Source organism: Colobus angolensis, unplaced genomic scaffold (genome assembly GCF_000951035.1).
Source record: "Colobus angolensis palliatus isolate OR3802 unplaced genomic scaffold, Cang.pa_1.0 Scaffold141, whole genome shotgun sequence".
Taxonomy (NCBI): Eukaryota; Metazoa; Chordata; class Mammalia; order Primates; family Cercopithecidae; genus Colobus; species Colobus angolensis.
The window spans coordinates 1,455,513-1,482,699 of record NW_012114500.1 but is presented as its reverse complement, the minus strand read 5'-3'; the positions used below and the strand labels follow the sequence as shown (position 1 = coordinate 1,482,699).

Sequence of the window (27,187 nt, the reverse complement as noted above, 5' to 3'; positions counted from 1 at the left end):
TGGCATGTTGTTGATTCAAAATGATAATGTGAGAAGTTGACATTGTTATGATGATAGACCATAGTGTTTTTGTTAAGAAACAAGATTTAGTTAGTGGGTCATTTGAGTTTCTTAACCTGTATAGCTAAGAAGTAACTAACTCGTGGTATGTTTCTTCTTCAAGAGGCAGGTCATGTGAGACTTGGACAGTTCTATGACTAGGAATTGCAGAAAGGTAGAGCATTAGCCATCACTCTGTGAATGAGGGTTTCTATTAGGGTAGGAATGTGAAAAACATTGCTTTTTATGCTATAAGATGCAGGGAGTTCTTGTTTTACTTTACACTAAACAGCTCAAATAAACATGACATACAGAGACATAAAAACAAATGAACACTTAAGGACAGACATAAATGATAAAATTATAAAATAGCAAAAGATTTTACAAACAGATTAGCAAGGACTGAAAAATCACACCTGAGATAGTTTACTTGGTAACTACGTTGTTGAGAGCTTTGTAAGAAAAACAGTTAAAGGAATTTTAAAACATAATACATTTTTATTTCTTTAAAAATATATGACAAAATTTCTTCTACCATCTGCCATGCTCAGATTTATACCACATTATAAAATTATTTAATTCCCTAAAGTACAAAAAAGAATGGCTGAATCTCCAAAGAGTTGATAAGACTGAAGATGTTTATAAGGCATGCTTATGTATGCTATTTCAAGCCATCTACAGGACTTGAGATAGGAATGTTTAGTGTTTGCAAAGCCATAGTCGCTGAGCCAGACTTTGTAGTGATCCAGAGATCCTTCCATTTCACAGACCTGTCCTTAGCGGCTTCTCCCAATAAAGATTCACAACTTTATCTGTTGGCTGTGGCAGTATGAGAGGATCTTCCTTCAGTACACATACTACAGCTACATTGGAGTAGCCACCCTTAGGAAGTACCTAGGAGAAAAAATACAGGAAGATGATGATCACTAACATTTTCTGAGAGTTACGCTTCTAATATTATTTCCTATTAAAATTAGGTCTCTTATGTCATGTGGATGACTACTTCATGTAACTAATTTTATTTTTACACACAAGGTTGAAAGTGAATGTACGGTGAATTTATCTAACAGCCAGATGAAAAAACAGGGACATCCTGCCTATATCTGTATAAGGTAACATATGAAGAAAATACAAATGAGATTCAATGAACTCAGAGTAACAGAAAAACAAATCTGTGTTTATTAATAATATTAGTGATTGCTTTCTGAAAATGGCTTTTTATAGGTACCTTAATTCTCATAAGTGTGAAGCAATCCCACTGGAATGAAAAGAAGTTCTGAGTGGAGAATTGAAGAGCAATTCAATAACTGGACTAAATATCAAAGGTACTAAGAAGCTGGAGATCTGATCTACTCAATCCTACCACTAATTTTCTGCTCTGTCTTCTATCCCCATTCTCCTTCCAAACCTGTGAATAGACCTAGACATACTAACACTTCCTACATTTTTTCTGAGTCTCACTCTGTTGCCCAGGTTGGAGTGCAGTAGTGCAATCTCAGCTCACTGCAACCTCTGCCTCCCAGGCTCAAGTGATTTTCCTGCCTCAGCCTCCTGAGTTGCTGGGATTACAGGCACGTGCCACGATGCCCAGCTAATTTTTGTATTTTTAGTGGAGACAGGGTTTCCCCAGGTTGGCTAGGCTGTTCTCAAACTCTTGACCTCAGGTGATCTGCCGGCCTCGGCCTCCCAAAGTGCTGGGATTACAGGCATGAGCCACCATGCCTGGCCATACTAACACTTCCTACATTTTGAAAGAGAGAGAAGACTCCAGAAAATTAGCCTCATTCCTTAATTCCAAAAATTGTTGTTTTGTAGCATGTAGTTTGCTGTTTGGTTTTGGTGCCTTTCTTTATGCTGCTAAAGTGTCATGTACTCTGTGGCATTCAGCATTCAGTGTTTGTCAAGTGATATATAAGATGAATTCATAAATAAAAACCCCTGATCAAAGATTAAAGAAAGAAATAAGAATAGCAACAAAGACTTCTTTCTTTGTAAACATTTACCCATATTATTAATAATAATATAATGGTTAACCCATAATAAGCACCCAGGGAAACTATGATTGGTATAAAAATAAGATAATTATATAAACAACTATAAAATATGACAGAATATAGGAGGTGAGAAAGCATTACAAGATTTAATGAGAAATGGGATGGAGGGCTCACTGACTAAAAAGTACTACCCTTCTAGCTGGCTAGGTCAACTCTATCACCTTGCTTTTCCTCAAATTCATCAGGGTCTCCAAGCACTCTGTTTCTCCAATTTCTCCCTCTTTTTTATTTATCCTCGCCCCTTACTTTAGTTCCAGTACATCTTCAAGCCCAAGGGTCATCAATCCCTCTTTTGCTAATATCTCAATTTCCCCTGTCGCATTAGTCATGTCACACGGCATCTGGCTTTCCACAGCGACCTTGTCTCAGTTCTTCAAATGTTCCTTCTTCACTCCCACCTCAGGGCGTTTGCATATGTTGTTCCCTCTGCCTAGGACACTCTTTCATGTCCTTGCATTCCCTTAATCCGCTCCCACTTCACTTGGACTCTTCATTCTTCAGATCTCTGTGTAAACCTCACATCAGGGAAGACATTCTTGACCCCCAGCCTAAGGTGTAGGCTTCTAAACACGCTGCACAGACCCTGGAAAACACATGAAACTTGAAATTAGTTATCAACACCACTTTTGTGTTGGATTATAACCTCCATTAGAGTGGGTAATAACTCTGCCCTAGTTATTACTAAATCCTCAGCGCTGGTTTATCGCTTGATGTACACCAGGCATTTGATAAACATCTGTGCCATAAATGAAACAACGAAAGCAGAGGGAGACCCCACACATTCAGCTGGGATGATCAAAGAAGGATTTATGGAGGAGGAGGAGGCCTGTGCGACAGGCTTTGGGCAATGTACACGGTAGTGACAAGCAGTGGGAATAATTGGTGCTGAGGCCTGGAGACAAGCGAGTCGGTGGATGCTCAGGGAAGAGTGGAAGGTTCATTTTGGCAGTAAAGGATGGACCATTAAGGAGAGTACCTTTACTCTCCTTATATTGGGCTGGAAAAGAAGGTAAGCAAAATATGGGGAAGGCAGGCCTGTTTTGGAAATCAATACTTAATTTTGTAGCTGATGCAGAGACAATGAAGGAATACAGTTCATAGGTCAAACAAAAGAGGAAAGAGAACGTATATAGAAAACTCATTCTTGAACTCACAGTGATACTACAGGCAAGAAAAAATGGCAAAAGCCTAAAATGGACCGCTGACTGCATGAAATAAACAGAAAAGAAAAGAAGTGATAGAAAGAATTACATGTTTAGGATGGATTGTATAAAGAATAAAATATGTAACTAAAATGTTTGGGGGTAGGCAGGAAAAGAGATAAACCAGCATGCCTCTTGAGGTTCCTGTAAGAGTAACTAGAAAGAATGGAATAATCTAGATGTATACATGGTGAGGGGAAGGAAATAATCAGTTTATTTTGTAACACTATTGTGCTAGATTTTTAACATTTTATCTAGAATATAGTAATATTGGGGTAAACACTGTAAATCTGTGGCTGAAGATCAATGCAGAATTTCTGCTCTAATGAGATATTATATTTACATTTCTGGTAATTTCCTTAGTCTGTTCACATGCTTGTGTAATATAAAAGTATGTTTTTAAAAAAAAACTGCTTCAAGCCATGAATAAACAATGTGTGTTTTCCTGGAGAAATAATTGTACGGAAAATTTGAGGCAATAATCACCAACCCACTTAACCCCCTCCTCCAACTTAAAAGTATTTTTATATTAAAACAAACAGAAATGTATTGTGGAAGAGAATACAAGATTCACATGGATTTTTAGAGAACACTCAAATTCCAAGAGATTTTGTACTTGGCAAACTGCTTTAGGGTCTACCTTCCTTGCCTCAATCTCTTACCCTTCAGTTCAAGTTTATTTTGCTAAGAAAATTATCTAAATAGCCTGTCCATATCTATATTGCTAGCAAGTGGTAGAGCAAAAATTTTAAATCAGATCTCTCCAGAGCCTGTACTCTAAACCACTATAGTAGACACTATCCAATAATTTAACGGTCTTTTAATTTTAGTTAATATTATATTTAGCATTACTTACCAAGTAAATGACAACATAAGGCCAAATGCAGGCCGCAGGTATTTTTCAATAATGAATTAGCAGGGGCTCCAAGAATACAACCAGAGAAAGTGATGGTTCACAGTGCTTGAGAGGCTGAAGATGGGATTACTGCGGAGAGAAAAAGGTTACACTGTTGTTTCCTTAGTCCACTACTCACAAATTAAATGGTTATGTTACATATTCTTTTAAGACACAAACCATCCTCCAAACTTTTAAAAACCAGAGCGCCTACATCATTTTCCTGTTCAAAACCTTGAAAGCACAGTTTAGAAAGTCCTTCACAATCTGGCTCTAAACTACCCTCCAGCAACTAATTCCCATAGAATCTCAGCTCCAACTACATCAGACTATTTATTAATTAATTAGTTAATATAATTAAAAGTCTTCCTGAAAAGGCAACCTGAAGGTAAAGACTTCAGGATAAGAAAGAGTTGTATAGATTAAAGGAATGAAACAGGGTTGGGAGAAAGAGAATGCCCTGCAAGAACATGCAGAAACAATATCCCATAGGAAGAAAGAGCGAGGCCACTGACAAAAGTTCATTCAGGGAAGATGGTAGGGGTGAAGCTGCAAAGGCAGGTAGGCAGAAGCCAGAAAGAGCACTTTGCAAGGCCCATGCTCCAGTGGGCTTTCCTTTTAGGGAAACGGAAAATCAACAAAAGGTTTTAAGAAAGGAGCGGCATGCTCAGATCAGATCTGTGCTTAAGAAAGTTCACTCTAGATGCCCCTTGGAAATCATATGAACACACATTGTGTACCACCATTACTACTTCCAGATGTATGCCCTCCAATGACTTTTACAGGTAAATGTGGAAACTGACTAAGGGATTTACCTAAGAAAACTGGTTTTGCACTCTCCGGCTTCAAAATACGGTAATGAAAAGCACAAAGGCTTTCCTCTTAAAATCTCAGAGTGCATGTTAGGGTATTTTTTAAACTTTGGTAACCGTAAGAAGCAAATTACTTTAGAGTACTCCATTTTAAAAATGTTGCATAATACATGAAATGTGATATTACAGCATTACCAATCCACTTTATAATGTTTTCAAAAATGTACTTATTTAAATATAGAAATATGATCAATGAATACAGAATTACATAATCACCAGAAGAACTTACTAGAGTTTTCATAATGGTCTCTTGGCTCTTCTTCTGCTGATATTGGCGCCAAATAAATTAGGTTATAACTATTGTTTCTTTTTGTGGCTGAAGAGACATTTCCAAGTACAGAATGAATGGAGTTCATTCAGAAGCCTTGCAAATGGGCTGTGGCCCCTTTTTAAATGCATAATAGGCCCAGCAAAGATATTTAGGACAAAATCAAGTTTTACTTTTAACCAGTTGACAATCTTCACATTTTAAAGGAGCTCCACACGCTAGATTTACTTAGGCTTATCTGTTCTTTCATCGCAATTTCTATAGAAGAATATTAAGGATGCCAGAGAGTCACCCACTTAGGGAAGGCAGATAGTTTTTTTTCAAAATAACAAGATAAATCATATGTTGCTTAAAACCTAAATTACAGAGAACATAGGAATTTCCAGTAGGCTAAACTTATCACAGTGACATGAAACAATAATATTTGAGGAAAAAAAAAAAGGGAAAAAAAGAGCTTAGTGGAGAAGCAAGTCACTGGGAAAGGGAAAAAGCTTAAAAGTCATGCATATTTAAAGAAAACTAATGTTTTGTCATTGTTTCAGCCACATCTGAATACATTAGAGTTTAATGTACTTAAAAAAAGTTTTAAAGGCAAAACATACAACAGTTGGGAGACAAAGTGGTTATAACCCACTTCCTCCACACCCTCTTGACACTTAACATTGATACTTTGTGCGGTCTTTGGCTTATGCAGTATCCTGTCTCATTATGACTGGACTATTAAGAATCAAGTAACTGTCCCTGGGTGTGGTGACAGGTGCCTGAAGTCCCAGCTACTCAGGAGGCTGGGGCTGGAGAATCCCTTGAGCTCAGGGACTTGAACCTAGTCTGGACAACATAGTGAGACCCCCTGTCTCTAGAAAACAAACAACAGCCAAAAAACCCGAGACCCAAACACACAAAAGAATCCAAAATCAAATAACGGTCATCAACAATACAATATCCAACTGTAGTTCCTTTTTTTTTTAAACGCACAGAACAACCTTCTGAAGGTGCCAAATTTAAAGATGGTAAAGTAACAGAGAAATAAACTGTAACCTAATGCTATGGCTTCAGAATAACCCAGTCAAAAGATTTTCAACATGAAAGGAAAGGAATTTAAATTAGTTGCCCTCGAGTTCAGTTTTGAAAGATTCTGTATTTTTTTTCCTACTTTGGCAAGGGAACAAATATATTCCTAGACTGGTCCAGGGGTGTAGCTCTTCTTCTCAAAGTAATTTGCAGGTTGCACTACAAAGGAGATACAGTAACCCAGTGAAAATAGAAGCAAGACAGGTTCTTGGCATCTGCTTATGCTGCTGCCTGTATTTCTGCCTACACTGGCTCAGGCCAAACAGTGCAGCATCCAGTGGATGGCTAAGCGACCTGTGTCCTCCACACTTTGTTCACCAGCTGGGAGTCATTTTTACTCCTTCACATTGGGTACTTTTGAAGCACTTGATAGAAGCTCTTCTTAATGGAAATATTGAGGATTAAAGAACAATTCTGAGACTGAATCATTCTGTAGGGAAAAAAACACAACTGTCTAAGTCAGGGGAAACTATCTCTGACAGATGTTTTGCTAAAAGAGAAGACAGCTCCTCTTTTCTACATGCTTCTCAAGGGCTAAAGGCTGCAGAGAGATATTGCTAATTGATTCCTTCATGTTTTCATTCGGCAAATATTTATCAAACATATCTAGAGCCATATTTTATAAGTATTGTTTAGTTACTGTGTGTATATTCTAAGCATTTTATTATATAATAATATATACTGTGGAAGTAATAGTATTTACCTTACTGGGTTGCGAAGAGTATCTAACTCAGTGAGTTGTGAGATAATAAATATAAAGTGCTCATGAACCATAATCCTGGTGCATTGCAATTGCTCAGTAAATGGTCATTCATATTATTGCTGTTACAGAAGCTGCTGATGTAAAGCTTTATTTCTTGGTCCAGAAAGAAGTTGCCTTTAATGGAGATATCCAAGGCTAAATAGTAACACTGACATTTGAATAGGATCTGGAAAAAAAAGAGAAATTTTTGACTCAGAGGGATTTATAAGGTTTTGAACCACCCTAAAACTTAAGATTTCTTGTATGCTGTGGCATTTCTGAAGTTTGTGAAGAGACCTGCACTTTCAAGAATTTAGGCTTCGATGTTGAATTAGGAAATTTGAATCCTGGCTCCATTACTTTTTGTTTCTATACTTTAGCTCTCTTATGTGTAAAATGAGGCTAATAATTCTACCTATCCCTCAGAGCTTTTGAGAGAACAATACATGTAAATGCTTAACATAGTGATTGGTAGTTAGCTAGACATATCTCAGATCACTACCATCATGATCACCAAATGGCAGAATTGATAAATGGGATTTGTGTCTTGTTGCCTCAGATTATCTTTGATTTTCTGTACTCTTTGATGTCTAAGATAATTTTGATTCCTATTATTCTATAGCTAAACATTCTAACATGAAGCAATTACTATCCTTTCTGTTTATAAATTGGAAGGATATCTTACAACACAATATTGAAAGGAAAATAACCACACATTGGTAGGTTCAAGGAAAAGAAGAAGAGGAGAAACCATTAGGAAATGAAGCCACCTTGTCCATCTTAGGGGATGCTCGCTCCTATCCTTCATTTTGCTTCTTTCAGCTCTGCTTTCCCTGCTTCTCCACTGTGCCTCCAGTCTTAGTCTACATGATATGTAAGCCAAAAGTCACTCATAACATTTGTTTGTTTGGCCTCTAAATTTACATTCTTGAGAGACTCCTGGTGGCTTAGTTTGCCCTCTAATAGATTGCTATGGTAACACTTGTTTCCCTTTGTCTACCACTCTCCCTGCATCCTCTTAACTCCAATTTCTGATTTAAAAAAAAAAAAAAAGGAACCACCTATTTCCTGAGCACAGAGTTACATTATTGAATCCAGTTGGCTTACACAGATCCTTAGAATTTGAGTCTTAAGTGGAGGTGCCTTGGGGTGCTCTGGGTCAAAGAGTTCATGAGTTCTCAATGCTCGAGTCCCCAGAATTGTCCTGGTTTCTAACCTCCTGAAGCTTGCTTGTTCAGTGATACCTTCAATTCTGTGAGCTACTCTAATAATTCTCGTATTTAAGATAGTCTCTGTTGCATACGCACCATTCTGCTTTTTGCAACCAAAAAACAAAAACAAACAAACAAATAAAACCTATGTGGCTGAGTTCCCTTGGGGGAATTTAATCAGCTGTGGTCAAGTAGGGGCTTATTCAAGACAAATTAATCTGGAGGAGATGTTAAGGGTGGTAATTTGATATATCTGTAACAGGGGAAAATGGTGGTTATAAGAAAAGAATCAGACTTGTGCCTACATCTACTACAGTCTTAGCAGAATAGAACAAACCCTATTTAATTAAACTCCATTTAAGTCAATAGGCATTATAATTAGGCATTCACTAGACAAGCACTCAGGGGATAGTTAGATGGGTAAGGCTAAAATTTCGCTCTCAAGTAATGGCTAGTCTGGGGGAAGACTACATGTACACATATAAGTATAATACAAGGCAAGATATGCTGACTACTGTGATAAGATAAAAACATGGAGGAAAGAACAATTAATTTGGGTTATGGCATTAGCCAAACAGGTCAGCCTACTGAAAGATTCAAATAGCATGTTGCAAGTCACCAATACAAAGGAGAGAAGGAGCCCTTTTAAAGAGTTGTGGCATTTTGAGATCTTGAGTAACATACAAATGGAGAAAGACTCCTCAGGTTTGTAGGCACTTGAGAAATATTGCTTTCTCACTTTTTACCTCATTTAAGTACAGGTCTAAGTAAAGGTCTGTAGAGGCAAAAACCCTTTCTTACCAATAAGTGAGTCCTTCCCTAACCCTAGTCTTGGGCTGGTAGGAAGTATCCCTATTCAGTGTCCCATTTCCTCACCAAAGTTGTTTTCCAGTCCTGAGTTAGTTCAACAAGGGGAAAATCTGGATTAATGACCCCCACGTCTTTGAAGTGAAGAAATGTACGTCATTTTTCTCAGATCTTAAATCTGGTGACTCAGCACAAATTCTAGCCTCGCATGTATCCCTCAATCAGACTGAGTATCCATTGCATGAACAATGACCCATGGACACCAGTGTAACCCCTGCCTCCTCACCTCCTGCACTGGCCCTGTGGAACTAAGATTCTGCCTTTTATGTAGCCCTTTTGCCTGAGAACAAGTTATCCTAATTCTTGGCAGTCTTCTCTCTGGCTATGACAGTGGAGTCTCCACCATGTGTTTTAAACTCTAGTTCAACAAGCAATTCTGTTAGAACCCGACTAATATCTTCCTTACAATGGAGCAGGTGTTGGCAAACTTCTTTAAAGAGCCAGATTAGCATATATTCTAAGCTTTGAGGGCCAGAAGGTTTCTGTCACAAGTATTCTGGCATTTTAAGTCCTAAAGCAGCCATAGACCACACTTAAATGAATGAGTGGAGCTGTATTCTAATAAAACTTTACTTATAAAAAGAGGCAATGATTTGGTCCTTGAGTACAGTTTGAAGACCCCCTGCTTTTGAGCATCACTGTTCATGCATTCAGAATTCCTTATTACCATGACCCATCTATTTGCGAGAAAGCTCACCTTAATCTTTCCCAGTCCTTCTTTATTTGCAAAGGCAGAGGCTTGCCCATCTCACACTTAACAATATTCAAGATGTCCATGTACCTTACTTCAGTTCCTGGTATACTCCAGAGCCCACGTGAACATTTATGTGTACCCTATCATTCCATCTAGAGCCAAAGTAAAAAAAAGAAGAGAAGCCAGAAGTAGTGGTATGTATATAGTTATCAGCAGTTTGAGGGGGAAAAAAAAAAGAAAATAACCCAGCCTAAAAGAAGTAACTGTTGCTTCTGGAACAAGAGGAAAGGAAAAAAGTTATAAGACAACAATCTGTTATATTCTGCAGGGAGCAGAGATACCTTGGCCAAAAGTACAGAAAATTGTAACTCTTTAGACAATGAGAAGAAAACTGAGGTTCATAAAAGTTAAATGAGAGTTCCACATAGGCCTATTAAGGAATTCCTGCTAATTATATTCATCTTGAAGCAAAGGTAGAAGATGTATTGCAATATCCCAAATTGGAAATCTAAATATATTTTCTGAATAAAGTTGTTAAATAGAGTGATTTTTTAAAATGTAGTAATAGGTTTAATAGGAATTTGTAAGTGGCACAAAACACAATAATAACTGCTATTTAGTTAAGTGACAGTGTAGTGGACATTTTTTTTCCCTGATTTTACCATCTAATATTCATTCCCCTTTCTTTTGGTAACACTATCAACAATTTTCTTTGGACAACCATGCTTCCTGTGCCTTCGGTCCCCCTGCTTTGGATTGAGCTGAAATTCCAGGGACAGGCATGTGATCTAACAAACTATTGAACCCCCCTGAATTTACAGTTGTTTTAGGAATAGAAACGTGCAAGTTTGTCTCATCAAAGTGAGGCCAAGACTTCTATAGGTATTTCTGGGGAGAGTTGCTCTTTTTTATGTTATATTAGAAACTGGCAAGATGTGTAAGTTTAGAGCTGCTAAAGGATGACATTAGGAAATAACTTCTTTGAAGTTAAAGCAAGTATTAAGAAAAATAGACTGGAGAAATGCAGAGACCAAGTCCTGAGAATATTGTTTGAACTCTTAATATTTCAGTAATGAGTTAATTTTTTTAGCCAATTTATCATTCCCTTCCTCCTTCCATTATTCTCTCCTTCCATCCCTCCCTCTTTCCTTCCCTTTTATCCCTGCAACTGAGAGTTGTAAAAGAAAGTAAAATAATACAACTTATTTTATGTGAGTATATATAGCTTTCCTTTAACTCACAAAACAATCCTATGGGTGATTATAATTACTCGGTCAACTGAGGAATTGCACAGTATGCCGCTGGTCATGCTATGCATAGTATGCGATTCCTCAGTTGACTTCAAAGCTACGATTCAACCTCAGGCCAGTATGACTCAAAGCAGGTGATCCTCACTATACTCCCTGCCCTCAGGTAAAAAGGCTTCTAAGGGAACTAAGCTTCTAGGTCTCAGCAATTCATATCTACTTCTAATTTAGAGGCCATCTCTATACTAGGGGCATAATGTGATGATAATAGATCGACTTTGGCAAGTGATATGAAAATAAATGTACTTTTGAAAATGCAGTGACTCCTTGACAGGTGCCCTTTAGAATACTGGTGAATGGCTGTTATAGAAAAGTTATTTCTGAAAGGTATTATTACAAGGCAAACTGCATTTTCCACTTTTATCCCATACCTAATGTCAGGGATATGTTCTAAGAGAAAACTTTTATTCTCATTCATTCTGCAACAAACATTTAGAGACATTTAGAGCTCACCAGGCATTGGAGAAATGTATTGGGCTGCCTAGAACAGTAACTTAGACCAACATTTGCATGTTTCCATCCCAGAAACGCTTGTAAGCCCAGGGTGGTTCAATATTTTGATTGTCCAAACCTGGATCATCTACCTATCCCTGCAATTAGGGATGGTTTCAGTTCAATCCAAAGGACAGGAAGGTCATCTTAGATTGATAAGCCATCTTATGTTTCCAGTATCTGTCTGAAATAATTATATCCTGAGAGCTCTCACAGTGTGAAGCTTTCTTCTACATGTAAAATTTCACAGGGAACCATGTTTTTCAAACAAAGGCATAAGAACCTGAGAGACAGTAGAGAATAGTGATTAACAGGGCTGGCACTGAAGTTCAAGTCCAGTCTCTTCTCAGCTGCATGACCTTGAGAGAGTTTTATTTAACATCTCTGTGCTTCTTCATTTTCCTTGTCTGTAAAATGGGAATGATAATAATCGTACCATTATTGTTAGTTCCCCATCTTCCCCTAAGTTTCTCAACTAAATGAACTACTTACTTGCTATCTAACTTTTAATTTGAATATTAATAGATTATATTCACTTCTATTGTGAATAAGTGAACATGTTTCACTTATTTCTTTTATCTCTGTCACAATCTTTTATGCACACACGCAAATATGCTACATAAATTAGCTCTAAAAGTGAGCAACTTGTAATACATGCCCAGCATTGTAATGTAAGTTAAATGATATTTTATTAGGGAGCAACTAATGGTTTTTTATCATATAAAATAAATAAGGAAATTTATCAAGATAGTTTTCATCATAAAATATATTTTTAAATACCTTTCTTCCCAAATGTTCTACTAAGTTTGACCTAGCCACATGACTTACATAAATTATATTAGCAAAACTGAAGCTAATTATCTGAAACCATTTAAAGTATGGCTACTTCAGAACAATAATACGAGTATCATTTAAACAATGTTACAGTGTGTACACACATATCTGTCTTTCTATCTAGCTTAGGGGTGGGAGGACAGACTGAGGCAATAGGGAAATCTCTCAAGTTAGTTTAGAAGTCAGAGAAATTTCCCTTTACCCTTTTCATCAGAAAAAAATAGAACAGATCATTGGAATCTATTTCAAACAAATAAAAACTTTCCTAGTGTTTCTGAAATGCAAAGGCTAAAGTGTCTAAATTGTCACACAGAAAACCATATGACTCAGATTCCTAACACAGTTTTATGAATGAAGAGCTGAACCACTTTGTTACATACAAAGGACTAGATAAATGCCAGAGAAATGCTATACTCCTGGGGATTAATTCTTTTATTACTATTTAACTAAGTTGTCCTAATGATTTATCAGTTCAAATGTGATATTAAATGCTATATTATATGTTGCTCCATACTTGATTTTAAATGAATCAAATGCTTAATTACAGTATTTGGAATTTTTTTGTTATTTTCAAAGGCTTTTTAAGGTTTTTATATACTTGATAGTAAGCTGAACACTTAGGTTAGCTTCAGTTACACAATTGTAAGATTTTTACTATACAAATATTCTTTTAGAATTGAAATTTATACCAACTTTTGCATGTTTTCATCTCTTAAACAATTGTAGGTACAGAGAAGGGGGGTTCAATATTTTTATTGTTCAAACCTAGATCACATACACACCCCTGAAATCAGAGTACAGACAGCTGATGTTCAGAGTGTAGACAGCTGTCTAAACAATAAGAACTCTATGTATCAGGACAGGTGCTGTTATTATCCTCCAAATCTACAACACAAGTGTTGATTTATAAAAGATTTGGAGGGATAAGGTTTAAACATTAAAACAGCAAGCAAATATCCCAGTAAAACAAAGCTTCAAATTTCAATCCATTCTTTATCCAAGAATCAACTATTCAATGAAAAATTTCAAGAAAAGTATAGGGGTTGTCCACTGCTTTGGAAGTATTTTGATAACACATAGTAATATCCAACTGGAAATTTATCACAGCTACCTAAGAAGCTCAAGGTACCACTTCAAAGCATTACCAAGAATCACCTAGCATATTTCCAAAACCTGAAGAATCAACTTAACTTACAAATTGTTAGATTATGAGTTTCTTCGAGACATGGACCACGTTTCTCCTCATGGTTTGCTGGTACCTTGCACACATTAGGCACTGAGTATGTGAAGGAGCATGGCAGACTGAAGTCCTACACCTACCAGAAGAAAGACCACATACCCTTGTAGTCACATAGCTCCAACCTATTGGCCTAAAATCAATGGCCGGATGATCAAAAGCAGTGGTTCCCAATTGGGGATGATTTTATCCCCCAGGGATATTTGGCAATGTCTAGAGTCATTTTTGAATGTCAGAGCTGTGCAGGGGTGCTGTCATTTAGTAGGTAGAGGCCAGGGATGCTGCCAAGCATCCTACAGCACACTGGACAGTCCACACAACAAAGAATTATCTGGCTGGAAATGTCAGTAGAGCTGAGGTTCACAAACCCTGATCTAAAAGTTGATTGAATATTTGGCTGGGCACAGTAGCTCATGCCTGTAATCCCAGCAATTTGGGAGGTCAAGGTGGGTGGATCACTTGAGGTTAGGAGTTTGAGACCAGCCTGGCCAACATGGTGAAACCCCATCTCTACTAAAAATACAAAAATTAGCCAGGCATGGTGGTGCATGCCTGTAGTTCCACCTACTCAGGAGGCTGAGGCACGAGAATCGCTTGAACCCGGGAGGCAGAGGTTGCAGGGAGCCGAGATCATGCCACTGCACTCTAGCCTGGGCGACAGAGTGAGACTCTGTCTCAAAAATAAATAAATAAATAAAATAAAATAAAAGTTAATTGAATATTCATGATGGCATCAGACAGTCAGACAGAGTGGAACTCACTAAAATATACATTAAGTTTAAAAAGTTTCATTGCAAGATTCAGTACTCATCTTCCAAAAGAGAAAAGCTGCTGGAATGAAAATGTGGAAGTAGAATGAAAAGCCTTCCATTTTGTCTCAATGAACACAATTTTTCATACATTTTCATGTTTATCACCACATGTGATATTCAGGAACTGTGGAAGAACATAAGTGATAATGATAGGCTGATACATAAGGAGTCTCATGTCACCTAGAAAGTAGATTGACTTTTGTTAATGAGACATTTAAAGAGGTCAAATACGGAAGGGCTAGATTTGTATTCAATATCTAGCATAAGAATAGTGAAACAGGAAAGGTAAAGGTGATAATGGTAAAGGAGGCAGTTAACATCTTTTGTGTCCTCTCAATCTGCCAGATACAATGCTACAACACCTTATGTGTATTCTCATTTGACTGGTAAGATCTATCAATCTCAGAAGTTAAGTGTTCCAGAAAGTATACGATTTGATCATTTCTATAAAAATTGTACTATAATTTCCATTTTACAAGTCTCACTCCTCCACTAGACTGGGGCCTTCTGGAACCTACCCTCCAGAAGGCCCCAGTCTAGTGGAGTAGGACTCGTAAAACAGACTGATAAAGTAGAAGTCCTAATGATGTCTTATTTATCATTAGGAATTATTCATCATTAGGACTCCTACTATACCACCAAATAGGCCTTTCATTAGAGATTCATTAAGTGAATATGAGTAACACTGTGCAACAAAACAGAAATCTAGGGGAAACCATCTAAAGTCCTTCAAATTCTAAGGAGAAGAGAGGTTATCCTAAGTCTAGTCTGTGAGTTCTTCCATGAGGAAGATACTTCATTATCTCTGTATTCACAGCTACTAGTGAAGAGTCTAACACACAGCAATTAATGAGAATATTTTAACTTGAACTTCGGACTGTAAATATTTTCAAAAGTGTTTCCAAGAAAGGGAAATGTGATCCTCTCCTTTACATGGATCTTGACTCAGCAAATACAGTTACTTCTTTTCCTCACGTGTACTTGTTTACAGCTCTGTGTGATTCCTGCCATTTACTGCTCATTCTGATAATAACAATGACTGGCACTCAGACAAGGTCAAAGGGAGGCAACATTTTGCTTGGGCGATTTCTTCATTCAGCTATATGTTATATGTGAGTGTGGATGCAGAGTGGGTTACAGAAGTAATGACAAATACTCCTTCCTTAATTCTAACACAGAGATATACAGCTGCCTTATTAGATTATTGCCTTATCTGGGGAACCATCCTGTGGTGCTGCAGTGGATACTGTGGAAAAAGGAGGAAGCAAAGAAGTGAAAACAAGATAGATGTGCCAAGTCAGAAACTACATTACAATTTTGAGTATATTATTCAGATACCACCATCAATCAATCCTCCCAATGTTTTATTAACGAAGACAAGACTTACATCTCTTCCCTTTTATAGCCACTCAAAAAAGATCTCACAAAACTTCAAAAATCAAGCATATTGGCATAATAACAGCAACTATTAAGAATTTGCTTGCTATTTTTTTGACTTAGAAAATATGTTTTCTTCATTAGCTTCATGAACTAATATTTATGAAGTACTCTCATGTATTGTACATGCATTATCTATCATATACTACTCTAAGAAAGTTAGGGAAGTTTCTGCCCTGTGAGGTTTTTTGTGTGTATTGCAGGGAATGAAGGAGAGTTAAAAAAAGATCATATTCTCTCCCTCTCAACTGTCATAATCAAAAATACTATAGCGGGGCACAGTGGCAAGTGCCTGTAGTCCCAGCTACTTGGGAGGCTGAGGCTGGAGGATCATTTGAGCCCAGGAGTTCAAGACCAGCCTGGGCAACACAGCGAGACCCTGTCTCTAAAATATAATATAATATATATATATATATATATATTACTGTAACTTAACAATAGCATAGATCTGACCAAACCAAATGATGAATATACACCCTCAGAATATGAAGTGGGTGAGTAAACATAAAATATCACTTTCACAATTCTTTTTAACACAAATGATTTCTAAATTTACCAATTCTAAGATGAAAAGAAAAATGTCCCTTAGATAAGCTCTGGTCACCTAGGGTCAGTTTCCAACAACAGATTCGTTCTCAGTATACTACCCAATGGTGGGAAGACCCCAAAGTGGACAGCCGGAGAGCTGCAACACATGCAAAACACTTGCAACCCTTCTTGTTTTCTTATTTTTCCTGTTTTCATTGGCAGAATTTTTTCCCTGCTCAAAGCAGAGTTGCAAATGAAAGCAGCTGCCCAAAGTGGAGGAAGTTCAAAGACCAGAGAAGAAAGAGAAAGGAGGTGGGGGTCAAATGAGGAAAACAACTGAAGACAACACCAAGACTCTTGGCAACTCTGCCTTGTATGAAAGTCTAAAGCAGAAAACACATTTGTGGACAGATGGACTGATGGCAGCTTTGGGCAAAGCAATATAGCAATATGCTTTCAAGTGACTTAACAACTGAGTATTATATTTTTAAACAGACTTGAAAACTTATAACAATCCCAAAGCAAGAAATATTTCTAAATATTTTCCTCTGAACTTCTGATGGTCACTTTTTTGGTTCCTGTCATATATTTGTTCATGTTTCTGAATCATGCTACAGATGAAAATCTTTAAATAACTTTAAATAAACTTATTGTATGAGTTTCCTTGGCTTTCATTACTTAAAGATTATCAGGAAAATACAGGTGTAGTTATTTTGGAGTCTGACTTCAATAGGTACATTTAGAAGAATTCGTGTATATTTAGCATTTATTTTTTAACTACAAGGTTTAGTGCTTCATTAGATATTAAAATTTAATCTTGAAATTCTTACAAAAGGATTATAGTTAAAATATTCATTGCAATTAATTATTTTATTTTCATGGAGAAATTAAAGAAGTAAAATAAATACAACTTATGGGACATTTCAGAATACATTTTTAAAATGTTTTAAAAATATATAAATAACCTACTGTATTTTAGGATTTTTAGAAATATTTTATGCAAAATTAATTTACTTATATTTCAATGCTAACATATAAATTCTGGAATGTTACAATTCCAAAACAGACCGAAAAACTCACTGGAGTGCAAAGATTCTGGAAGACAACTTGTTTGAATATATTTTTGCAAGTTCCAATATCTAAACTTTAAGACAAAGCTTTTCTATTGCCCTAGCTTCTTAAAAAAATATATTTACAAGTGAGAATGACTGGAAAATGGGACCTAAAAATGTTTGCTGTATCTAGAAATTTCATAAACGTAACTGTAGAGCGGTAAACACTTTTTACAGACTGACCGCCAACTCCAGAAGCCTTTTCTTTCCCACCGTGAGAACTATTTCTCATTAACAACCAAATTGTTTTCCAATGCTGTGCTATAAGGGGTTTCCTTAGAAACCATTTGGTAAAAGACTGTGGCTTTCTTCCATAGAAATCTCAAGCAGTGAAAAGGCAGATTTTCTGGCATAAATCAAACCCAATTTCTAGGGTTCACTAAACCCTTTCTCCTCAAAATAATGTTTTGTGACTTGATTTTAGCAGTTAATAGTACACACAGGAGAGCTGGTGTGAACCAGTTTTAAATGAATTTTATTCCATCCCTTTTGTCATACAATTGAAATCACTTTGAGGGCTTGTTATACCTTGATAAAGGTTTAACTGCACAACTAATGGACAAGATAATACACTTAACTATGTGGCAAAATGTATAATTTTTTTCCCACCAAATGTGCTCTGTGAATTAATCTTTGTATTATTAGGACAATGTTATGTGTTTTGATTTCAGAGTTGTTCTTGCTTGTAAATATGCTATTTAAAATAAGTTATGACAACACAAGTTTCTGTGCTAAAAACATAGATATTTCATCCAGCATATATATATGTGTGTGTATATATATACACACATGCACACATATACCAATAGTGTTGTAGAAAATTTTTAGATGCATATAGATTCAAATGAAATACACTAAAAAGAAGCATGTGTACCAACAATTACGTCTCTAGTGTGTATACGTGACAGAGTACTTTAAATGAAAACCCAAAATTATTACTGGAAAGAAATAATACATTTCTACATCTCTATGCCTTCTGTACACTTTGTTTCCTTTACAAGCAATGTGCACCTGCCTCCCAAATTTTATTCCTCCCTCAGACATTGCTGACTCATCTCCTCGTTCACTCACCCATTTATTCATTCCATACATTTTTACTGAGCACTGATTATTTGCTGGATTCTCTGCTAGATGCTGGAGTGAACAAGATAATGCCCTTTCCCCCTTTTCCCATGGAGCCAATGGTCAGAAGTGATTCCTTCCCCCTTCTCTGACTTCCTCAGACAAAGATAATAATTTCATTCTCGGTCCTACCATCATTCATCCATTAAACAAGTATCTAATGAGCAACTACTATGTAGTAGGCACTTGCCATATCATCTTGCAATTATTTACTTATGAATCTGTTTTGAGGAAAGAGCCTTTATATATCTTTGTATTTTGAGGACCTAACACAATTCTGGAATATAATAAATGCAAAGTAAATGTTTTTTGAATAAATAATTGAAATAAATGAAAATATGGTAATTATCAATAATATACCATAAATTTACAAAAATATCAGCCCTGCTTCACTATAAAAACTTGCACTGAACATTTTAGAGAGGTGAAAGATGGAAAACCTGGGAAATAGTCAAGCTGTTCTAAGATGTTTTTACAACTAGGGTTTCTGCCATATTACCAGGCAAGTTTTTCCCAAGACTGAATTAATATGCTTATAGAATGATCTATCTAAGTTTGAAAAATAATTCAAAGTAGAAATCAGTCTTCATAACCCATTTATGCCTGAGGTTGCAATTTTTTGAATTTTTGCATGAAATTCATATGTGTTACCTAGAAAAATTTAAGGAACAAAAATTTGAAGAGAAAAAGTTTTTATTGTGTTCCATTGTTATGTGGCAATCAAAAAATGGAACACTGGGCATAAATGGGTTGGTTAAGGCCAGTATTGTGACAATTTGGTTTGAGGATTTTTTTTTTTTTTTTTTCCTGGTAGTTGCAAGATTTAACAGAGTGAAAACAGAGCTCCCATACAAAGGGAGGGGCACCAAAGGGGGTTGCCGGTTGCCGGCTTGAATGCCTGGGTTTATATCCCGATCATTGTCCCTCCCACTGTGCTCTCAGGCAATAGATGATTGGCTATTTCTTTACCTCCGGTTTTTGCCTAATTAGCATTTTAGTGAGCTCTCTTTACTCTCTGATTGGTCGGGTGTGGGCTAAGTTGCAAGCCCCGTGTTTACAGGTGAAAGCAGTCACCTTCCCAGCTAGGCTTAGGGATTCTTAGTCAGCCTAGGAAATCCAGCTAGTCTGGTGTCTCAGTCCCCGCTCTCAACAGGAAAACCCAAGTGCTGTTGGGGAGGTTGGCCCACGACCACTCTAACTGCTTCCTGCTGAATTGGGGCATAGTAGGGGTTGTGCAGTTGAGATTTCCTTGGGAGGGGTGCCTGGGACAAGCACCAGCCCATGTCATCACCCTCACAGAGCCCTGGGTATGCTTGACCATTGAGGGCCAGGAGGTTAACTGTTCCCTGGACACTGGCAGGGCCTTCTCAGTCTTACTCTCCTGTCCTGGACAACTGTCCTCCAGATCTGTCACTATCTGAGGGGTCCTAGGATGGCCAGTCACTAGATACTTCTCCCAGCCACTAAGTTGTGACTGGGGAGCTTTACTCTTTTCACATGCTTTTCTAACTATGCTGGAAAGCCCCACTCTCTTGTTAGGGAAAGACATTCTAGCAAAAGCAGGGGCCATTATACACCTGAACATAAGAGAAGGAACACCCGTTTGGTTTGAGGCTATTTTAATTAAGAAATGCAACCTTCACCTACAGAATAGGAGAACATTATAGGAATCTATCCATCTGACAAAGGTCTAATATCCAGAGTTTACAAGCATCTTAAAGAAATTTACAAGAAAAAATCCCGCTGAAAGTAGGCAAAGGACATGAACAGACACTTCTCAAAAGAAGATATTCAAGTGGCCAACGAACATATGAAAAACTGCTCAACATCATTGATCGTTAGAGAAATGCAAATCAAAACCACAGTGGGATACCATCTCATGCCAGTCAGAATGGTGATTATTAAAAAGTCAAGAAACCACAGATGCTGGTGAGCATGTGGAGAAATAGGAATGCTTTTACACTGTTGGTGGGAGTGTAAATTAGTTCAACCATTGTGGAAGACAGTGTGGCAATTCCTCAAAGATCTAGAAGCAGAAATACCATTAGACCCAGCAATCCCATTACTGGGTATACACCTAAAGGAATAAAAATTATTCTATTATAAAGATACATGCATGTATATGTTTACTGCAGCACCATTCACAATAGTAAAGGCATGGAATCAACCCAAATGCCCATCAGTGACTGATAGACTAGATAAAGAAAATGTAATATTCCATGTATCCAACATGGAATATTATGCAGCCATAAAAAAGGAACAAGGTCACATCCTTTGCAGGACATGGATGGAGCTGGAACCCATTATCCTCAGCAAACTAATGCAGGAGCAGAAAACCAAACACCACATATTTTCACTTATAAGTGGGAGATGAACGATGAGAACACATGGACACATGGAGGGGAACAACACACACTGGAGCCTGTTGAGGGGGTGGAGGGAGAGCATCAGGAAAAATAGCTAATGTATGCTGGGCTTAATACCTGGGCAATGGGATGATCTGTGCAGCAAACCACCATGGCACATATTTACCTATGTAACAAACCTGCACATCCTGTATATGTACCCTAGAACTTAAAATAAAAATTGAAGGAAAAAAATGCAACTTTCTAATTCTAAAGGCATCTCCTTGGGATTGAATGCCCAAAATATCTACTGTAATCTGTAAACCTGACAAGATCTGCCACCCTCCTCCCACCTCTCTAACCTCATTTCCTGCCATTCTCTCCCTTCTCATCCTGCTCCTACCAAACTAACCTCCTTGCTATTCCTTGAATATGTCCAGCAATTCCGCCTCGGGATCTTGGCACTTGCTGCTCCCTCATCTGCTCTTCCTCAGATACCTTCAAGGCCCACTCCCTCACTCCTTCACTTCCTTCAGGTCTCTGCTCAAATCACCTTTTCAGAGAGGCCTTCCTTGACACCATATCTCAAGCAGCATACCTGCCCCATCCACTCTGGATCATTCCCTAACCTTCTTAGGCTGCTTTACTTTTTCATAGCATGTATCACCATCTGACATACTATTTACTTTTGGGCTTTTTTTATCTGTCTCCCCTATTAGAATTTAAATTCTACAAGGCTAGAGATTTTTGTAAATTCTACTAGCTATTTTGTAAACTCTACAGGGCTAATATTTTGACAATATTCCTAGTGATTAGAAATGTTTTTAAACATAGAAAGTATCCCATAAATATTTATTGAGTGAATGAATTTGATCAATTTATCTGTAACTGTATACTCAGTATTAATTGTCTCTATTGTGGTGTGTTAACAGCTACAGACTAATATGGTAATAGAAACCCCCTGAATTTATACATTCGGAATTTAGTTTTTTGAATATCTGATATGCATTTTGTTACTGATTTAGAAGCCCAAAACGGTAGTCCCACACTTTTTGTCTCCCCGAATCATCTTGCCTCAAAATCATTGTATTAGAAAAGGCAGTTCTGTGAACACCAACAGATTCCTGAACATTTAACAGCCTATATGAAAATGGGGATGGTAGAGGGGACATGATCCTTCCCATAGATAGTTTTATTCTAGTGGAGAGCCTCAAAGTCAAAGTACTGTTTCCTCTGTAGAGAAATTCTTGTGAGAAAGTCTTAAGCATAGCTAATTAGTTCTGAGTGGAAAAAAAGCGCTCTCAGTTAAGAAACTCATTTCATTGACTATTAAGGGAACTTTTTATAAAACCAGCTATGGAAATAAATCAGTGGTTGTAATATGTTTAGTTAAAGTCATCAAATGCAAGAAAAGACCTATTATCATAAGGTTGTGAAGAAAAAGAATATCAAAAGTTTCTAAAACATTTTAATTTAAAAATATCAATTGCACAAATGTTCTAAATACATACTTTGACTATCCTTTTTTTTTTTTTTTTTTAATAAAGACAGGGTCTCACTATGTTGTACAGGTTGGTCTTGAACTCCTGGGGTCAAGTGAGCCTCCCACCTCAGCCTCCCAAAGTGTGAGATTACAGGCGTGAGCCACTGCACCCAGCCTACTCATCTTTCTTTCCCTATTTCTGACAATTATTTGATGCATCTCAAACTTGCCTGTGAAATATTGATATATTAAGTTAGAAATAACCAATCACCTGCTTTGGATTTATATCGGATATTATACTAGATTATCATAGAAATGTAATAAAAGGAACCAAGGGCTTACTTAAATTTATGATAAAAATAAAATTTGAGAACAATTTATTAATTAATCCATTTTCCTAGTTAAGTTGCTCTTACCTGCTATATCCAGTTACTATCTTAGTTCTACAATCTGATTTTTCCAAAATTTGTCCATAGCATTTAACGTTCTCCCTCATACTTATGTACACACACGTGCAAGCCCATCTGCACAAGTGCACACACACAGAAAAGGGATCCTGGTCAAACCTACTTAGCAGCTTTATCTATGACATCTCATAAACCTTTCACCCCAGCCATCTGGCTACCATTCCAAGTCCTTAATTTTTTTGAGCAGCAAGAAGTTTTAATTTGCAACCTGCTATTTCTTTTAGTTTTAAACTGGCTTGGCATTTTCACTCAGTACTAACCAATATATTTTTGGAATCAGCTCTTACATATATGTCTTTTGACCTTCAATATATTAAGAAGGTAGCTGGGTGCAGTGGTGTGCGCCTGTAGTCCTAGCTACTCAGGTGGTTGAAGTGGGAGGATCACTTGAACTCAGGAGTTCAAGACTGGCCTGGGCAACACAGTGCGACTCCATCCCACCTCCCCCTCCCCACCAAAAAATTGAGAAGGCTGCCAAACTTGGATTAGGTTAAGCAGCAGATATGTCGACACTTCAGAAACAAGGGCTAGAGGCTGGAACCAGGCTGGTGTTAGGATGACTAACTCATCCTGTTTCACTTGTTTAGCCCTGAAATTCCCAAGTTCCCGGAATTCCCTGAGTCCTGGGCAAAAGGCAACAGTTGCCTCGTGAGCAAGAGGTGGAAGGAAACTGAAATGAAAGCACCCTGATAATTTGGAGTAGTCCAATAAGCTACTTTGAAAAGAATGGTAAGTGCAGATGTGGTTTTGAGAAGAGTCAGGGCCAGTTAATTTAGCTGGTGAGGCAGGATGACAATGACTGTAGGCAGACATCAAGAACTGGAGCCCAGTAATCTGGACTGGGTTAATGTAGCCTTGGGGGTATGTATGCAGCAACATGATACAAAGCCTATGGTGGGAAAGATAGCCCAGGTTCCATTTATTTGATAGTACAGCTGGCAGTGAAATTCTCTCTGACCTGGTGGGAATGAATTTGCTGATGGAGAGCTTCAGATTATATCTGTGAAATACTGTGGAAGATAGACACAGATAAAATTGGACTCAAAGGGGCTCAAGGTTACACAGCTAAGAAGAGACAGTGCTAAAGCTTAAGCCCAGATCTTTCTGACCCAAAGTTTGTTGCTCAGGCAACCTTTAAATAAAAGGTTATGCTATAAATTCTATTCATAGAAATCCACTGTCTTCTAGTAGTTGCGTCAATGTCATTTCCCATTTCCTAGATTGTTAAATTCTTTGAGGGTAAAGACTATTCCATATTTATCTTGGTATATTTAACTGGAAAAATACTCAGAAGATAATAAGCTTTTGATAAATGTTGAATTAAACAAAATTAAATGAGACATAAAGAAGTCTTTACTCTTATGAGGTGTTTTTGCTTGTCCCATGGAATGTCCTTCTTCACATTCTGTTCAACCTTAAAGCCCAGTTTGAGTTCTAGAATCTTTAGGTCACAGAGATCTCTCCCTTCTTTGAAATCTACCTCAGCATTTTATCTTTTAATGTAATTAAATCTTATTATTCTGAAAGGTAATACTAGTGGCTTTGTATCCATCACTATTATGCTTACAGTAGACAGTCAATCGACACTGATACTTGAAATCAAAAGCAGAAATCTATCAATAAATCTGTTCTCTTTATAACAATTCAAAGCAGGAATGAACATTCAAAACAGGAAAAGGATTCTAAACCTCCTATCAGCAGCCAGACATGACTATAGTCTAGGTGTTGCTATTAAGTGTGCAAAGAATTCCATTTGTCCTTTTTTTATTTTTCATTTTTTGAGATGGAGTCTTGCTCAGTCTTGCTCTGTCACTCAGGCTGGAGTGCAGTGGTGCAATCTCGGCTACAGGCCTGAGCCACCGCGCCCGACACCATTCGTTTGTTTTGTTTTGTTTTGTTTTGAGATGGAGTCTCACTCTGTCGCCCAGGCTGGAGTGCAGTGGCGCGATCTCTGCCCACTACAAGCTCCTGCTCCCGGGTTCACGCCATTCTCCTACTTCAGCCTCCCGAGTAGCTGGGACTACAGGCGCCTGCTACCACGCCCGGCTTATTTTTTGTATTTTTAATAGAGACCGGCTTTCACCGTGTTAGCCAGGATGGTCTCAATCTCCTGACCTCGTGATGCACCCGCCTCAGCCTCCCAAAGTGCTGGGATTACAGGCGTGAGCCACCGCGCCCGGCCCCCATTCATTCTTTATGAGAGACTAAGCAGCACCACCTCTGAAACTTAGAGACTGTTACCGTGTTGATAAAGTTATCTTTAAAAAATCACTTGTTTATGAAAAGGGATTCTCCGTATTTTTATAGGAGAAAAAATTAAGATATAGTTGCTATCAAAGCTGTTAAAACTGGAATACTTGCAAGAAAAAACTAATAAAAGCCCAATTACTTTGGGGGGCTATATTGCAGCAAACCAAGTCGTGAATATCAAGTTTACACATTCATTATTTCTGAGTGACAGACTGAGGGGACAAATGAAACCACAAACAAGTAAGAACTATACCACTAAGTACAAAAGTAAAATGAAATATACACTTTCTACTTTTGAATCAAAACTTTTTTACTTATTTTTGTTTTGTAATCATTTAAGACCTCTAAACTGCAAAAGGGATTTTTTTTTCTTTAATCCAAATCTCTACTAAACTCACTTTTCTTTTTCTACTAGGGCTCGGGAAACAGTATGTAACTGAGTACTGACTCGGATTTTGTCAGAATCAGATAGCTGAAGTAAGAGACAAACCAACAGCACGTTTCCTGATTCCTGTTTTTGGTGCTGAACAACAATTTCTATTACAGCCCAAGATTATACTAGTGAATAGATAATTCCAAACTTTTGAGTTGCTATGCGACATAGAATGATCCTCCTTTTAAAACACCAATGGTAAAGTCAGAGCAGAATTAGTGTAAAGTGAATGAATAAAGCATAAGTGACAGGGCTTCTCTGCACAAACCCCTCCCAAGGTCCAGAGAGAAACACAAGCATTGTATTTAGTGATCACACACTTTTGTATAATTTGTAAAAGTAAGATATATTACCTGCAATCAATTAATAACAGTGTCTCTTTTCATTATGGGTTCTCCATTACTTCTCCTCATGGTAGGGATGTTGGAGTGGCTACGCAAATGTTAATATCCACCTGGCTGGGCATGTTGGCTTATTCCTGTAATCCCAGTGCTTTGGGAGGCCTGGCTAGGAGGACTGCTTGAGGCCAGGAGTTTGAGACCAGCCAAGGCAACATAGTGTTACCCCTTCTCTACAAGAAAATTTTAAAAATTAACCAGATGTGGTGGCACACACCTGTAGTCCTAGCTACTTGAGAAGCTGGGACAGGATGATTGCTTGAACCAAGGGATTTGGGGTTACAGTAAGCTATTATTGACCTACTGCACTCTGGTTTGGATGACAGAGTAAGACCCCATTTTTAAGAAAACAACAACAACAACAAAGATCCAGCTAAGTGGAAGTTGAGTTAAGGATATATTTAGCTTGGATTTAATGGGATAGGCCTATGTGGACTGCAGAGTCTTGTGTATGGTTATATTATAACTAGCTAAGCAAATTCAAGACGGGTTTCTAGCAATACTTCTATCACTCCAAGTACTGACTCATCTAGAATCATGACACAAAGATGCAGGTCCAGACGTGGTCATGGTATATGAATGGGTCTTATGGTGCCGGGCACTGAAAGTATGTGGCTAAGTCAAGAAAAAATGAGAGAAGTTTTCTCAAATTTGACAACAAAATCTGAAAATTTTAGAAGACATTAGTAATAACAAGTTCATGAATTGTAAGCTAAAAAAGCCATTTTCTACCAATAAAAACAAAATAAGACTTCTGATTCCACACATGAAATATTACCTGCTGTTTTGATCTGAATGTTCATGTTTCCCCCAAATTAATATGTTGAAACCTCACCATCCATGTTATGGTATTAGAAAGTGGGTCTTTGGTAGGTAGATTAAATCATGAAGGCTCTGCCCTCCTGAATGAAACTAGTGTCCTTATCAAAGACGTCCGGGAGAGCTGCTTCATGCCTTCCACTATGTAAGGACACAGTGAGAAGGCACCATCTATGAATTAGAAAGCAGACCTCAC

The 27,187-nt window shown here is 37.5% G+C and overlaps 1 long non-coding RNA gene across 1 annotated transcript in view; it reads right to left on the bottom strand.

Moving 5' to 3' along the window:
* Positions 1-403: 403 nt before the first annotated feature.
* LOC105506902 overlaps positions 404-27,187 on the bottom strand; it is a 61,652-nt gene continuing 34,868 nt past the window's right edge. The window contains exons 2-5 of the long non-coding RNA XR_001001007.1: positions 11,676-11,997; positions 9,919-10,067; positions 4,152-4,265; positions 404-933 (exon numbers count right to left, since the gene is read on the bottom strand). This is a non-coding gene — a long non-coding RNA (uncharacterized LOC105506902). The remainder of the gene's footprint in view (positions 934-4,151; positions 4,266-9,918; positions 10,068-11,675; positions 11,998-27,187) is intronic.